The sequence below is a fragment of the Bufo bufo genome, chromosome 6 (assembly GCF_905171765.1).
Source record: "Bufo bufo chromosome 6, aBufBuf1.1, whole genome shotgun sequence".
Classification (NCBI taxonomy): Eukaryota; Metazoa; Chordata; class Amphibia; order Anura; family Bufonidae; genus Bufo; species Bufo bufo.
This window is the reverse complement of record NC_053394.1, coordinates 150,802,315-150,815,802: the sequence shown is the minus strand read 5'-3', so window position 1 is coordinate 150,815,802 and position 13,488 is coordinate 150,802,315. Positions and strand designations below refer to the sequence as shown.

At 43.3% G+C, this 13,488-nt stretch overlaps 1 long non-coding RNA gene across 1 annotated transcript; it reads left to right on the top strand.

Moving 5' to 3' along the window:
• Window positions 1-4,104: 4,104 nt before the first annotated feature.
• LOC121003503 lies at window positions 4,105-5,193 on the top strand. Its single transcript, XR_005779491.1, has 3 exons — window positions 4,105-4,185; window positions 4,293-4,332; window positions 4,401-5,193. It is a non-coding gene; the product is annotated as an uncharacterized LOC121003503 (long non-coding RNA).
• Window positions 5,194-13,488: the final 8,295 nt, after the last annotated feature.

The following is a 13,488-nucleotide window of genomic DNA, read 5'->3' as shown; positions in this document are numbered from 1 at the left end:
CCACTTTTTTCACTACCTGGAGTGCTGCCTTCTTTTTTGCTTTTTATATATATATATATATATATATATATATATATATATACACATACACTAACGAGCACTAACAATGTTTGGAACTTTTGACTTTCAGGTTCCATATCTACAGCTTTGAACGTGAGACTACCATCATTTTATAGCCAATCATTTTACCTATCTCATACATAAACTGGACTTGCAACAATTTAGCATATGGTTAGTTATGCAGATTCTTGTCATGTAATGGCATTGTTACTATTTTGCTCCTAAAAATCCAAAATTTTTATTTTTATTATTTTGGTAGTATTTTGTAAATCCCCTTTTGGCTTTCAACACTGCCCAAATCCCTCTAGACATGCTCTCAATCAAATTCAAGCATATCTTGACCAAAATCTGTTCCTAATGTTGGTGCATACTGGTCGACTTGCTTGGCTACGAATACAGCTTTTTCTTCAACTCTACCCACAAGTGTTCAATTGGGTTGAGGTCTTGGGACTGTGGGCGCTAATCCAGCACCTCTATTTTATTGTCATTGAATCATTTCTTCGCCAATCTCAACGTATGCTTTGGGTCGTTGTCCTGCTGGAACACTATGTCGTCCTTTTAATACCCATTGTACTTAAGTGTACGAAGTAACTCGTCTTGTAGAATACTCACATATAGCTCAGCATTGAGACCACCATCGATACTGGTAAAGTATCCAACGCCTTTGGCTGTGAAATAACCCCATATCATCAGGCTTCCGCCACCGAACTTGGCAGCTCCTTCAATTTCTCAATCCATTAGCTCCCTTTTCCCTTATTTCTTCCAGACCCATTTGCACCCATCAGAGTCTATTGACTTTTGTCTTATCGCTCCAAATCACCCGTTTCCAATCTTCTACTGTCCACTGTTGGTACTTTTTTGCAAACTCGAGCCAACACTTCTTATGAGGATATTGAAATCGAGGCTTCTTCACCTTTTTTTTGGGCCACCATTTCAGACTTGTGTATATGCGTCGCATGGTGCTTGCATGGACGTCTGTGATCTCACTATTACGAAGAATACTAGCCACCTCCACTGCCGTGTTTGTTGTGCCATAACTGATAGACTTTGTGATGAGCCAACTTGTTGACTCCGATATTTTGCCTGGACGTCCACCTTCCAATTGTCATGGCACTCACATTATGCAGTTGGCCAAATTGTGTCCAAAGTGTCAATATTTTGTCTGGCCACCATTATTTTCCAGCACTGCCTTAACTCTCTTGGGCATGGAGTTCACTAGAGCTTCACAGGTTGCCACCAGAATCCTCTTCCACTCCTCCGTGATGACATCACGGAGCTGGTGGATGTTAGAGACCTTGCGCTCCTCTACCTTCAGTTTGAGGATCCCCACAGATGCTCAATAGGGTTTAGGCCTGGAAACATGCTTGCCCAGTCCAGCACCTTTACCCTCAGTTTCTTTAGCAAGGCAGTGGTCGTTTTGGAGGTGTTTGAGGTTGTTATCATGTTGGAATACTGCCCTGCGGACCAGTTTACAAAGGGAGGGGATCATGCTCTGTTTCAGTATGTCACAGTACATGTAGGCATTCATGGTTCCCTCAATGAACTGTAGCTCCTCACGGCCAGCAGCACTTATATAGCCTCAAACTATATAGCCTCAAACTGTGACACTCCCACCACCATGCTTGACTGTAGGCAAGACACATTTGTCTTTGTACTCCTCACCTGGTTGCCGCCACACACGCTTGTCACCATCTGAACCAAATAAGTTTATCTTGGTCTCATCAGTCCACATGACATGTTTCCAGTAATCCATGTCCTTAGTTTGCTTAGTCTGTTTGCTGGCTTTCTTGTGCATCATGTTTAGAAGAGGCTTCCTTCTGGGATGACAGCCATGCAGACCAATTTGATGCAGTGTGCGATGTATGGTCTGAGCACTGACAGACTGACCCCCCCCCCCCCACCCCTTTAACCTCTGAAGCATTGCTGGCAGCATTCGTACGTCTATTTTCAAAAGATAACCTCTGGCTCTGGATATGACGCTAAGCACTCAACTTCTTTGGTTGACCATGGTGAGGCCTGTTCTGAGTGGAACCTGTCTTGTTAAACTGCTGTATGGTCTTGGCCACTGTGCTGCAGCTCCGTTTCAGGTCTTCTAATAGCTTAGGCCATCTTTATGTAGAGCAGCAACAAATCTTTTTTCAGATTCTCAGAGAGTTCTTTGCCATGAGGTGCAATTTTGAACTTCCAGTGACCATTATGAGAGAGTGTGAGAGCGATAACACCAAATTTAACATACCTGCTCCCCATTCACATCTGAGACCTTGTAACACTAATGAGTCACATGACACCGGGGAGGGAAAATGGCTAATTGGGCACAATTTGGGCACTTTCACTTAGGGGTGTACTCACTTTTGTTGCCAGCTATTTAGACATTAATGGGTGTGTTGAGTTATTTTGAGGGCACACCAAATTTACACTGTTATACAAGCTGTACACTGACTACTTTACATTGTATCAAAGTGCCATATCTTCAGTGTTGTCCCATGAAAAGATAGAATAAAATATTTACAAAAATGTGAGGGGTGTACTCAGTTTTGTGAGAAACTGTATATTGGCACTACAGGGGACATTATAATACAGGGGAGTTGTAACTACTGGGGTCATTAGAGCTGCAAAAGGCACTACATGAGGGCATTATAAATACTAGGGGCAGTGGCATGCCTAGGGTGTTTAAAACCTAGGGTGGGTCCTTTCTCTGGCATCCCCCCAATACTTTAAAAATATTGTACCCCCTCACAGTAGTATTGCCCTCATTTTACAACCTTCACAGTAGTTTTGTCCAGATATGTGCCCTCTCATGGTAGTTATGACACATTGTGCTCCCTTAAAGTACTTATCCCTTCATTGTGCCCCCTTCACAGTAGTTATGCCATCATTGTGCCCCCTCACAGTAGTAATGCCCTCTCTGTGCCCATTTCACAGTAGTAATGTCCTCTCTGTGCCCCTTCAGAGTAGTTATGCCCATTGTGCCCCTTTCACAGTAATAATGTCCACTCTGTGCCCCATAACAATTATGCCCACCCCCTTCATATTAATATTGCCCATTGTGCCCCCTTCATAAAAGTAATGCCTTCTGTGTCCCCTTTATAGTAGTAATGCCCATTGTGCCCCCTAAATAGTAATGCCCTCTGTGCCCCTTTGTAGTAGTAATGCCCTCTGTGCCCCTTTGTTGTAGCATTGGCCTCTGTGCCCCTTTGCAGTAGTAATGCCCTCTGTGCCCCTTTGTAGTAGTATTGCCCTCTGTGCCTCCTCCATAGTAGTAATGCCCTATGTGCCCCCTTCACAGTAGTAAAGCCCACTGTGTTAAAAAACAATCTCTCCCCTGCAGATACAGATCGTGCTGCAGCCCTGTGTGGGAGGAGCTTAGGTAGATTTCCCGGTTGCAGGCTCCACCCACACAGGCTGGCAGTGCAATTTGTGCCTGCAGGCTGAATAGTGGAGAAAGGAGTAGTCTCCCTGCTTTACCATTCAGTGCGACGGCCTGAAGTAGAGAAGGAGCACGGGAAGCTGGTCAGTGAGTGACAGGACCGCAGCTCCCAGAGCTCCAGCAATGAGGGCTTCCACCTTCTGGTCTCTGGCAACCCCCTGACAGCGGGCACCTGGTGCGGAATTCCCTCCCACTTAGCACGCCACTGACTGGGGGCACTATGGTGGCATTATTATTACTGGGAGTACTGTGTAGGCATCATTTTTATTGGGCATACTATGAAGGGCATTGCTATTAATTGTACTAATTGGAGCTCTCTTAGGAAGTATTATGACTATTGAGGGCACTATTACTAATGAGGACAAGTCTGGGAGCACTGTTACTATGGGGGGCTTTCTGTATAGCACTGTTATTTCTGACAGTGTAGTGTTTGTTGGCATGGGGTAGCACAGCGGGCACAGTACTGAGAGTAGCAGCAGGATGACACAGTGATCTGTATAAATTTGGGGCTGATCTAAGCAGAATTTGCTAAATCTGTAACAGCCTTCATCAACCATGTGCCATGTAGTAATACTGGTGTCTTCTTATGTGACAGAGGGGGTTGCACACCCCTGACCAAACACGTCTGCCCATGATGTTCTGGACCAAATGGAGAAGAAAAAGAAAATAAACAACTCAAATCCATGGAGACGTCATCTGTAAGTCTGCCCTTGACTGCTTCTTTTAAATGTGTTTTAATCCCTTTATCAGGAAGTAATGTCACTTTTAATTGATTCAGGGGGGGCAATTTGTCTGTTCCGTCTAGGCCACTGAAATACCCGATTCCAGGCCTGGTGAGAAAGTACGTAAGTACCGTATATATACTGCACACATGTCTATATGACCATGTTTGTCCAAACTTCTAAAACTTTAGAATTTCCAGACTTCAAGAACATTGGAGCTAAAGAGATTATTTGAGAAAGCAGAAGGAGTACATGAAGTCCAGCCCTCAGTCCTCTGTGACATGACACAGCAGTACAGAACTGGCAGCAGGTGACATGGAGTGAAACTCCTCTGGGCTGAGATCTAATCTGACGCTTCCCAACCCCGTGTCAGTCGTAACAGAAATCCACAGAAATAAACGTACATTGCACAATCACAGATCTGCCAGATGGTGGACGGAGAAGGGGAACAATGGCAACCACAAGAGTCACCAGCCGCAAGTTTATTTAACCCCAGCAATGCCGGCAAGGTCCCCACTTTTCGGGTGGATCAGGTGGACGACTATAGTACAGCAGTCGGAAATGTAAAAACTTTAGTTGAACTCCTAATGAGTCATTGCATAAAAGACAGAGATACATAACTGAAGCCGTCAGAGCCGTATGAAGGAGGACATTGTGAGGCAGCACAGGAAGACGCGGCCATGGCTTTTTCAGGGGAATTCCCAGCGACGTCCAGGGCCAGGCTTCTTGTAAGCGGCATCATATGACTAGGAGCCACTCCAAACACTTACTGTCACTGCAATTAACTCTGTCAGGAACACAGCTCAGCCTGTAATTACAGCTCACATCTCACACACTGGGAACCAGCGAAAAGAGGCAGGAAACGAGAGCCCTGCGTGAACTGACTCAGCTCTTTTCTGCGCAGCAGAGCCACAGGATGTGTGTGTATGTAGGTGAATACCAGTGGCACATCCTCTACTCAGTGTCCACTTACTACAGGGTTAAATATAGCACTGCCCTGACATTCTGTAGCTTTCACTCCTGGGAGTTGTAGTTTCACACTAGCTGGAAGGCATCTGGATGTAATGCGATTTTCACTGATGGTTCCTGGGAGATATTGAGTGTTATTCTTCAGTTTTTCTTCACGCATGTGAAAGACTCATCAAAAACTGATTACATCCGCGTAGAAAAAACTGAAACGCAAAACTGATTAAACTTGCATGTAAAACCAAGAGTTTTTTCCCTGTACAGATCTTTACACAATCTGTATCGCTCATACGGCGGGTCCGCACTACACTGGGCACCGGCCGTGTGCATTCCTCATCACGGATGCGGAACCATTCACTTAAAAGATGCGGAACGGAACCACGGAACGGAAGCACTACGGTGCGGACTGTCGGATGCGGATCGCGGAGCCCATTCAAGTGAATGGGTCCGCAATTCGCATGCGGCTGCCCCACGGTCTTGCAAATTGCGGTCCGCAGCACGGGCACTGAGCGCTTACGCTCGCGGGCATGAGCCCTTAGCGACATTACATTGGTGTCATTCACAATGTTAGCGGCAAATGCTTCCCCTCTTAGTCTTTTTATGCCGTTAATGGCTTGTTTAATAATCAAAAGTTGAGGGAGGTGCTGTGAAAAAATTGAATGGAATAAATGTAAAATTCTGTTTATTAACAAAGTTCGGCTACATTCACACATGCGTCAAAGAAGTTCTCCAGAACCGGGATAATGCCGTCTCCTCATTGACTATAATGGGATGCAGCAGTGATCCGATCGCTCCTCAGCATATCAGCTGGGATTCGGCAGAACAAAAATTGCTTCATGCAAAGTTTTATGTCCGGCCAAATTTCTTTGATGCATGTGTGAAACTAGTTTTAGTGCATAGACAAAGTTCCAAAAGTAAGATAACTAAGATATTTCAGGACCTTTTGGTCCTCCTGGACCTTAATCTGCAAAGCCGCAGGACAGCTGGAGTGAGCTTGCTTCCCAGTGCTCGTAAGAGACGCGCGCGAGAGCGTCTACGGTCTGAAAGGTCCTGAGAAGTATATAAAGCCGCCATCTCACATGTGCTTTAACATTACTTGAGTCTTTCCAATTTTCCATACATTTGGAACTTTGTCTATGCACTAACTTTGTCAATAAAGGAACTTTTTTCACTTTGGCATCACTTTGGGGGAGTGCTGGGTTTTCTATTCATTTAATGGCTTGTGTGATGGCAGCACAGTCAGTCCTATAATGAATAAAATCTGCAGCTGTCATTCCAGGCTGACACAAAACAGCCTCCAGGTCTGTGTCTTAGTGTGCACAATAGAACTGCTGAATGTGTTAATAAAATACCCCAGTTGTAACCTCTATTGCTGTAAATATGTCCCAGGCTGCAGCTACAGTATATTAAAGGGGTATTCCCCATCTCGTGAATGGGGCCTTCAACCACCATCTTATGGCCATTGTGACTGAAGAGGTGGCCCTGCATGGCTGCCTCTCTTTATTCACCTCTATGGGAGTTCTGAAAATAGTCAAATACAGCTTGCTACTTCCTAATTCAGAGATGGAAGTATCCAGGATCGGACTGGCCCACAGGGGTACAGGTGAATCCCCCGGTGGGCCCCTAGTCTCCTACCTCCTGCACAAGTGGCACATAACACGGTAGACTTACTGCACTACATACATATACTCAATGTACAGCTCCTCCACCAGACTGTGTTCATATAAAAAACTTGATAGATTATTAAAGAAACTCCCCAGATTATTAATATAGACACAATCAGAGCTGAGATGACTTCTGGGTATAGAGGAAAGCTGCCAGTGTCCTCTTCTCCCCAGGACCTACCTTCTCAAAGTTACTACGAGAACCCCCATATTCAGTCATCTGGTAGCATATTGCTGCTGTGAGAGCAGGTAATATTTGAATCTATCTATGTGGTGGACCCCTAAAATAAATTTTACTGGTGGGCCCTAGGCATCCTAGTCCGATTCTGGAAGTATCCCTTTAATTCTCACAGAATACAGGATAAGTGTCTGATCAGAGGGAGGGTTCAATTACTGGGGCCCCTGATGATCACAAGAACGGGGGCTTGTGCTCCTCTGTTTGAATTATAGTCACGTGTATGCATTGCTGCTCCGCTCAGCTCCATGTAGCCGACAGAGATAGCTAAGTTATTTTACTTTATCTTCAGCAGTCCCATAGAGTTGAATTGAGTGCATGTCCACAGCACCATACAAATAGGGAGTATGGGCCCTCGTTCTCGTGATCAGTGGGCTGTCCACTTATCCACTTTCCTGTTGTTATAATCGGGCAACTCCTTTAAATCTCAAGAGGAAAAGCTAGCTATTGAGTTCAACATAATCAGGATGAGGAGACGGACAGCCAGAAAGAGCAGGAAGGATAGACTGGGTGACCAACTGACATTAGCACCATAAAAGGCCAATATGGCTGACAATTGTGTCAAACAGGTACTTCCTATCCGAAAAACTTTAAGAGATTATCCCAAGTATTCAAAGTATTTATCATCTATCTACAGGATAGGAGATAAATAGGGGACTGCAGTGGGTCTGGCTGTTTGGACCCTCAGAGATCCCAAGCCTCCTCTCTGAATGGTACACTGCTCTATTCACGAATATGGAAGTGCTGTCTACGTCAGAAGAAGTCTGAAAGTAAGACTACACACAGCAACTGCACATAAGGAGTCTGTGGTATAGAGCTGCACTTTAAATAATACATTACTACACACAAGGCATACTTCATGATTCACCCACACACCCTTCATTTTGGTTAGCAAGTTCCTGGAGACATTCATACTGAGATAATGGCTGATACAGTAATTACCATGCTATTTCTTGCATATCTGGACTCTTCCCGGGACCCTGCAGGGAAAATCCTATCACTGTCCATCTGTAATAAGGAACCAATATGGCCAAAAATAGTACAATAAAACTTAATGTAAACTTTCTCTGTGGAGCTTCCTCTTCTGGATCTTTTGTAGTCTGGAAATGTTGAAGATCTTGATTCTGCACTCAACCCCTTAATCATCACCACTCACTATACAGGGAGTGCAGAATTATTAGGCAAGTTGTATTTTTGAGGATTAATTTTATTATTGAACAACAACCATGTTCTCAATGAACCCAAAAAACTCATTAATATCAAAGCTGAATATTTTTGGAAGTAGTTTTTAGTTTGTTTTTAGTTTTAGCTATTTTAGGGGGATATCTGTGTGTGCAGGTGACTATTACTGTGCATAATTATTAGGCAACTTAACAAAAAACAAATATATACCCATTTCAATTATTTATTTGTACCAGTGAAACCAATATAACATCTCAACATTCACAAATATACATTTCTGACATTCAAAAACAAATCAGTGACCAATATAGCCACCTTTCTTTGCAAGGACACTCAAAAGCCTGCCATCCATGGATTCTGTCAGTGTTTTGATCTGTTCACCATCAACATTGCGTGCAGCAGCAACCACAGCCTCCCAGACACTGTTCAGAGAGGTGTACTGTTTTCCCTCCTTGTAAATCTCACATTTGATGATGGACCACAGGTTCTCAATGGGGTTCAGATCAGGTGAACAAGGAGGCCATGTCATTAGATTTTCTTCTTTTATACCCTTTCTTGCCAGCCACGCTGTGGAGTACTTGGACGCGTGTGATGGAGCATTGTCCTGCATGAAAATCATGTTTTTCTTGAAGGATGCAGACTTCTTCCTGTACCACTGCTTGAAGAAGGTGTCTTCCAGAAACTGGCAGTAGGACTGGGAGTTGAGCTTGACTCCATCCTCAACCCGAAAAGGCCCCACAAGCTCATCTTTGATGATACCAGCCCAAACCAGTACTCCACCTCCACCTTGCTGGCGTCTGAGTCGGACTGGAGCTCTCTGCCCTTTACCAATCCAGCCACGGGCCCATCCATCTGGCCCATCAAGACTCACTCTCATTTCATCAGTCCATAAAACCTTAGAAAAATCAGTCTTGAGATATTTCTTGGCCCAGTCTTGACGTTTTTAGCTTGTGTGTCTTGTTCAGTGGTGGTCGTCTTTCAGCCTTTCTTACCTTGGCCATGTCTCTGAGTATTGCACACCTTGTGCTTTTGGGCACTCCAGTGATGTTGCAGCTCTGAAATATGGCCAAACTGGTGGCAAGTGGCATCTTGGCAGCTGCACGCTTGACTTTTCTCAGTTCATGGGCAGTTATTTTGCGCCTTGGTTTTTCCACACGCTTCTTGCGACCCTGTTGACTATTTTGAATGAAACGCTTGATTGTTCGATGATCACGCTTCAGAAGCTTTGCAATTTTAAGAGTGCTGCATCCCTCTGCAAGATATCTCACTATTTTTTACTTTTCTGAGCCTGTCAAGTCCTTCTTTTGACCCATTTTGCCAAAGGAAAGGAAGTTGCCTAATAATTATGCACACCTAATATAGGGTGTTGATGTCATTAGACCACACCCCTTCTCATTACAGAGATGCACATCACCTAATATGCTTAATGGGTAGTAGGCTTTCGAGCCTATACAGCTTGGAGTAAGACAACATGCATAAAGAGGATGATGTGGTCAAAATACTCATTTGCCTAATAATTCTGCACGCAGTGTAGTGCACTAATGAGGGTTACTGCGGTGTCACAATGGATGCCAACAAAGCCCTGATTATGGCACAGGACCCATGTCCGGCCTCTATGCACATGGCGCTAACTCCTACCCTGCAGTTGCAAGAAATTGTACTTTTAGGTTCAACCAGAGGACTTAAAGTGAAATCCCCTTTTAAAGGGTTTTGTATATCCTATTAGGGAATTTGGAGTAAATAGAAAGGGTCCCTCACAGAATTGCTATTAGGAAAGCCTCATACTATAGAGGCCCCATTACTTGCATGCAGTATGTGGACAGCCAAATAATAGGGACCGTGTAATCCTTAATTTGGAATTGGACACCCACTGCCAGGTTCCCCTGCAGATTGCAGCAGATTTTTGGGGTCTAAGCAGTACCACACCTTGTGAAGATCTCATTGTTGAGAGACCCACCTTAGACCCTATGTAACCTCTTCCTGACTGCCTAATGTAAATTTATATTGGCAGTCGGGTATTAAAAGATGGCGCCCACCAGCAAGTGCCAGAGCCGCCAGGTGCCTTTTTTTTTAAACAACAGGCACCGGGGGATAATGTATGCGATTGATAATAATGTGGATCGTACACATTTAACCCCTCAGATGGTCAAATGTGACCATGGTATCTGTGAGGTTAAAAATCGGGACCACGTGCTCCTGTCTGTGCACCAGCTCCAACTAGCGAGGATTGGGGGAGCAGGATGGTGAGTGCAGCAGCCTCGGTCCTCCTGAATCAACCGAGGCTGCCACACATAAGTTCCTCCTGCTAACGCATTGGAGTCTATGAGAGAAGCAATCTAATGATTTTTTTGTTCCAGTTCCCTAGGGGAACTATTAAAAAGTGTAAATTTTTTTTTTTAAAATATTAAAAGAAATATAAAAATTCTAATCACCCTCCTTTCACTGAAAACGCTCATTCTATTAAAATATAAAAATATTTACCCCATAAGGCAAACGATGAAATGGAAAAAAAAAGTCAAAAAGGCCAATTCACTGTTTTTTGGTCATTTCGCCTCCCACAAAATATTAAATAAAAAGTGACCAAAAAGTCGCACATACTCCAAAATGGCATCAATCAACTATAGATCATTCTGCAAAAAATGAGCCCTCACACAGCTCCGTACACAAAAAAATAAAAAGGTTATGGGAGCCAGAATATGGTGATGCTAAAAAAAAAAAAAGTTTTTTTTTCAAAAGTTTTAATTTTTTTCAGGATTAAAACACAAGAAAATATATACATATGTGGCATCATTGTAATCGTACTGACCTGGAGAATGAACATAACAGATCAGCTTTACCACATAGAAACACTGTAAAAACAAAACTCATACAACTGTGGTGGAATTGTGTTTTTTTTTTTTATAATTCCACCCCATTTGGAATTTTTTTCCCATTTTTAACTACATTATATGCAACTGTAAATGATGCCATTAGAAAGTACAACTCGTCATACGCTTATGTGAATGGAAAAATTAAAAGTTTATGGCTTTGGGAAGCCTGGGAGTGAAAATCGAAAACAAAAAACCTGAACATCGTTCAGTCCTGAAGGGGTTAACACTTTGTCAACTATTATAAGAGGATATGTCCACACGTGACAGAAATGCTGCGGACTTGCCGTTGCGGATTTTAATGCAGAAAATACGTAGCATTGTACAGCACCATCAAAATAATCAAGGTTTTAAGAAATCTCACCCAAATGTTGGGTAAAAAAAAAAATCACAGATTTCACCCTTTGCAATGGAGAGAGTGAGACAGCTATTTCTGCAGCAAAAAGACACGGTTATGTATAGCAAACATTTCAGCTGTATTTTCACTCACGTGTGTACGTAGCCTTAGGCCCCTTTCACACGGGCGAGAATTCAGCGCAGGTGCAATGCGTGAGGTGAACGCATTGCACCCGCACTGTATCCGGACCCATTCACTTCAATGGGGCTGTGCAGATGAACGGTGATTTTAACACATCACTTGTGCGTTGTGTGAAAATCGCAGCATGTTTTATATTCTATATACACAGGTCCCATAGAAATGAATGGGGCTGCGTGAAAATTGCATAGCATCCGCAAGCAAGTGCGGATGCAATACGATTTTCAGGCATGGTTGCTAGGAGATGATGTTAGTAAATTGATTAAAGTCAATTTACTGTATTATTTCTCCTTATAACTTGGTTATAAAGGAAAATAATAGCATTCTTAATACAGAATGCTTAATAAAATGTTGCTTGAGGGGTTAAAAAATAAAAAAAAATAACTCACCTCATCCACTTGATCGCGCAGCCGGCATCGTCTTCTTTCTTCTTTTTTCAGGACCTGCAAAAGGACCTTTGATGACGTATTCGCGGTCACCGCGTGGTGAGCGCGGTGACGTCAGCACAGATCCTGCTGAATTAAGATAGAAGATCCTTTCCGGCTGCAGCCCAATGAGCCACTGTAGTGAATGGGATTTTAAGTTTCATTCACAAAATGTGGCAATAATCAGAAAACCATGTTTTATGAGATAGGAATATCTTTGGTCAGAATACCACTTTATAGATGGCTTTAGTGACTTTCATGATTTTTATGGTGCAGTAGTGAAAGACAACCCCTCCCCCACCTCATTCCTTATTACATATTTGTACTAACATTTCCATGGAGTTCATAGTACAGGGCTAATGGGGATGTGTCCAATACAAGTAGAGTCTGACGAATGGATTTCTTCCTGAGTAAAACGTTATTCCGATGTGAACACGAGTAGACATGGGTGCCACATTATAAAGAAATAGAGGTAGAGACAAGATCAGATTTTATAGAAGAACAATGGCGGCAAAAGTCACTCAAGCTATAAAGGTCTGCTCACACGTATCGAAAACACGGCAGTAAAAAAAATCTGTGATAGCCATACAATTATATTTGCTTCCAGGAAAGAAGGGTGACTATCAACAAGGCTGCCTATGCTGTTCCCCCAGACGTTATTATGAACTCCCAGCTTTACTAGACCCCCTAAAAGGCAAATCTACCTGGTTAAACAGGAATTTGGGCATTAAGCAGATTTGAGGGGTGTTGTAAAAGTAGAGCCCGGGTGACACATGCCCTGTGGGATCTGTAACGGCAGCCATATTGATTACATAGCTTAAAAGGGTTATCCCATGACTAATGTAAAAAATTTAAATCAGACATCATATAGTACATGACAATTTCTAACAAAGCTAGAACCAGCCCTGTACCTCACATGGATCCAGAGATCTCCCCATTCATTGCTCTGCTACATTTATATCAAGCGAACAGCTCAAGGGGAGTGTCTTTTCTGCTGGAGCTAAGGGGGCGTGTCTCAGCTCTTCCTATCACAGCTCAGGGGGCGTGTCTCAGCTCTCCCTATCACAGCTCAGGGGGCGTGTCCATGTTCTCCCTATCACAGCTCAGGAGGCAGTTGAAGGATGAAACTGAGCATGTGCGGCCTTCTCAGTGAGCAGGACAAAGAAATAAAAGAAAAAACAAACAGCAGGTGGAGCTGTAAGTTTACATTTCATTGAATAACTCGGTGGCTATGCTAAACATTTAATTACATGCAAAAAATCCAGGCGCTGGTTATATTTTTCATGGGACAACCCCTTTAATATAAATTTGTTCACTACCTCTGTTGTCCCACTGGGGTTGTCATCCACACCAAGAGTGAAATCTGCCTCATTATGCATTCCTATAATCATATCATTATAAAACT